Source organism: Papaver somniferum, chromosome 5 (genome assembly GCF_003573695.1).
Source record: "Papaver somniferum cultivar HN1 chromosome 5, ASM357369v1, whole genome shotgun sequence".
Lineage (NCBI taxonomy): Eukaryota > Viridiplantae > Streptophyta > Magnoliopsida > Ranunculales > Papaveraceae > Papaver > Papaver somniferum.
This window is the reverse complement of record NC_039362.1, coordinates 34,994,592-34,998,388: the sequence shown is the minus strand read 5'-3', so window position 1 is coordinate 34,998,388 and position 3,797 is coordinate 34,994,592. Positions and strand designations below refer to the sequence as shown.

Below are 3,797 nucleotides of genomic sequence, written 5' to 3'. Positions count from 1 at the left end.
ATGATGCATTTTTGTTTGGTATAGTATGGCTTTGCCTCGCCATGTATTTTTGATTTAGTGTGGCTCGACCTTGTCTTGCCACGATATATTTTTGATTTGGTGCTCGGTTTAGGTACTACGTGTACAAATGAGTAGGTGTTTATTTATCTTTTTTCCTTAGGTACTACGTGTGCAAACGAGTAGGTGTTTATTTATCTTTTTTTTCTTACAGAAAGATGTATTTTCTCTCTCTTTTATAGACAATCAAAACCGGAATCATGTCGTGCATCATTCTGAATGGATAAACTTTAATTAATTCTTAGTTGAGCATCTTGTAGACCCAGTGGATTTGCTTCGATAAGAATTAGCATTTTCATTAGCTTTTGGATGAATCATTGTTAAACGCAGATAGTAGTATGTATACATTCAACAAAAAATTTGGAACAAAATGAAAAGGATAAAAAAATCACTTTTTTATTTATTTCGTTTTGATCCTCAAACACCTGAGAACATCAATAAACCCAAACGGTATATATGCACTCGAATTGAACCAAATTGTTGGCAGTAGCTAATAGCTTTATGCCTTCAACCGCAGATAGTAGTCTACACCGACTGTTAGCAAGATGCTAGGAATTCAAATGCAGCAGTGAGGAAGGCAAACCATGTCCTTAGACTTTTCATAGTCTATCCATATTGCAAAGCAAACTTTCTGCCAAGCCAATAACGAAGGATGCAGTAGTGAAGTAAAGCATAATATGAAGCAAGTACAAACTGTATCATATGAAAAACAAAAATGACAGTAAAAACACACATGAAGGATACAAAATCCGGGCTATATACAATTCATGGGTTAGGTAGTTTTTAAAGTAGTTCTACCTAAGAAACGTACCTATTGGCGCCACCATGCATGTTATAAATGAAAGGTTAAGAATTGGTCACAAACTCAAAGAATAAAGGGAGTGGACCTATTTGAATCAAACAAAAAACTTTCCCACTTGTGTTAGACACGCCATAGTTGTATCTTGCATCCGTATGGATGATCCTAGGCAATGACTAAATGTTAATGTGGTTAATTTTGATAATTGTTGAAGCTAATAAAAATGGTGGTGCTACAAAAAGTACAATTGGAAAGAATTTGAGATACGGACAGAAGTGCAGAGCGAACGGATATGGGTTAAGTACAAAGTATATGCAAAATTACTTGGACCTTAAATGTTCAATTTTGATTATCGATTTAGTAGAAGCCAACATCTCCATCGCCCCAACCCTTTTTACTGTGAGTTTAACTTCCATTCCTCATATCTGAAGTTGAGTTAGGAACCAAGTCAAGTACAGAGTAATCGTAGACCAGTACTTACCACCAGAACTATTCGCACTTACCACCAGTACTCCAACTGCTGTCAAATCTGCATCCATCAAGTACACAAATAAGTTAATGAAAGTTGATGAAACAATTCCAAACCACAATGTCAACTACCTTCGACATATTAACACATTCTAAACTACAATATATACACTTTGTCTTTATGAATTGAATAAAAGAAGAGAGGAACCTTATATCAATATAAAACTATGTAGCCATTGGACAGGTATACTCTTCCTTCCAAACAGGCTCCACCTGAATCAGGTAAATATGCTAACAAAGCCAATACTTTCGTAAGGGCAGTACAACTGACATTGCAACCAAGACAGTGCCATCCGCTCTCGTGAATAATTTTGGGCTGCAAATACATAGTGGGAAAACACCCTAGTCGGAAGAAAAAAAAATATTTAGAATTTTTTTTTGCAGAAACATGCTACTGCTTATTAACGAAAACCCTGGGAGACGAAGATCTTACCTTGAGTTAATTTATCACCGATTCTGTGGGAATCGGCTTAATATCATGAAAGCCTTAAAAGTTGTTGACCCTTTAATTTAAAACACGTTTCGCCAAATTTTCTTTTTAGCTGCTGTTGTTGTCTTGTAAAACCGTAAATTTTAATACAATGATCAAAGCCTAACATAATTGGGAGCTTCTTTCGCATAATTGAACCCACATATGATAATTAGTAATATCCTTTATAGACATAAGATCAAAAATATTTGAATGAAATTAACTTAAAAATTTTCCTCGTCAGAAAATCAAAGACCCCTAATCTAATCATATTATGACTTTTCTGTGCCGCAAAGATTTTGGACGGAACTTTCATGCCTAACGATTTCCAACAGACTATGACGTAAGTCCACTTTGGTCTTGGGTTGAAATAACAAATGGAAAGACGGAAGTATCGAATTTACCTCAATATGATATGTACGGAGGAAACATCGTCATTCAACAACAACACAGAGGATAGCGGTACAAAGGTAGTAATCTTCCACGCCTGTTACCGGACCCGCGGTAAGATAATCCAACTATAAATTTCATATTCAATATAGTTAACTAAAATGAACAGGTGTTACAGGAGTATGTTTTCTCACAAATCATCTACATTGTGGTGATTTTTTTGTTCAAGAATCCAATAAGAAACTTGTATGAATATGCATCTGGATCCACACGAATTCTCCCCTTCATAAGGACCTGCAATGACCAAAGTCAGGAAAAGGAATCATTTGAAAATTCTTCTTAAGGCATTTGATCTTTTCAAGTATACTACCTCTATCAACAATGGTTCTTGGCATTTGAAAACTTGTTTAAAACATAAGTTGTTGACCCTTTAATTTAAAACATGTTTCGCCAAATTTTCTTAGGTTCCTATGCTTAGGAACCAAAAACAAAACCTTTAATTTTCTCTCCGTTCAGGTTAAATTTTCTTAGGAACCAAAAACGAACCCTCTTTAACAAATCGAGTAGCATCAATTTCACAAAAAGTCTCTAAGAATGATCAAAAAGTCTCTGAAACATGGAATCAAGCTATTCTCGAAAGTCTTTTAGGACTTAAGTAATAGAACTCATCAGAAAGTATTTTAGGAAGCCAATCTAAAAATCAAGCACCCTGGAGAGATGTAACAATGATCTCAGTCAATACAGGAGATCTCTTCATGAGCAAACAACCAATATAATCTATTCATTACGAAGGTTACCTGCATTAAACCATTAGTATTGTTCGTAAGATGAAACAATCAAAACAAAATAAATCAGACAGATGCAAAAGCGAAACAGTCGAATCTAGGGTTAGTACAGAAAGTTTACGATTCATAAAAAAAAAAAAAAAAAAACTTACGAGAAACATGCTCCCACAAATCAACTACCGATTTCTTTTATTCATTCGTCAAAAGATCTCGGGGATTCGATAGAAGGAGGACATCGAGAGGAAGAAAGACAAAATAAGGATGGTTTTAGGTTTAGCTTCTTTTTTTCTTTCTATAAGAACAATTTTTTTTATTTTTTATTTTCGTTTCCGAAAAAACTGTTATATTTTCGTGAAGCATTTTTTTCATTAAAAACCGGTATTTACTGTTATATTAATAGTATTTGGGGAACAAGTGGAATGGAGAATTTTTATGGGGGCGGGAACGCTCACCCAAGAGTGGATATTCTCACCGCGCAACGTATGGCTTAGGGGTTTAAAGGGTTTGATAAGATTTCTTTTAATATTAAATTTTTCATTTTTGAATTTAGAAAAAAATAAAAAAATTCTAAAGGCTAATACTTTCTTAATTAAACCATTGGACAGGGTGCTAAGTAAAATATCCTTTAAATGAGTAATTACTTTTTTTCTTTTTTTGCTAGAAAAGATAAAAATATAGAGATTAAAAGATAAAATGAGGAGGCTGACTTCCCATTCACCTGTTACAACATTCTTCCTACTATATTTGGCTACTTTTTCTGCTAAGCCAT

General features: G+C 34.2%; 1 long non-coding RNA gene across 4 annotated transcripts; it reads right to left on the bottom strand.

Annotated features, from left to right (window-relative positions):
- Nucleotides 1-433: 433 nt before the first annotated feature.
- On the bottom strand, nucleotides 434-3,315 carry LOC113281368. Of its 4 annotated transcripts, none has more exons than XR_003326093.1 (5): nucleotides 3,181-3,289; nucleotides 2,438-3,040; nucleotides 1,818-2,340; nucleotides 1,533-1,726; nucleotides 434-1,385 (listed from the first exon to the last, which is right to left on the bottom strand). It is a non-coding gene; the product is annotated as an uncharacterized LOC113281368 (long non-coding RNA). The 4 variants fall into 4 exon arrangements; XR_003326094.1 differs by having other exon boundaries at nucleotides 1,818-2,537; nucleotides 2,952-3,040; XR_003326095.1 differs by having other exon boundaries at nucleotides 1,818-2,537; nucleotides 3,181-3,315.
- Nucleotides 3,316-3,797: the final 482 nt, after the last annotated feature.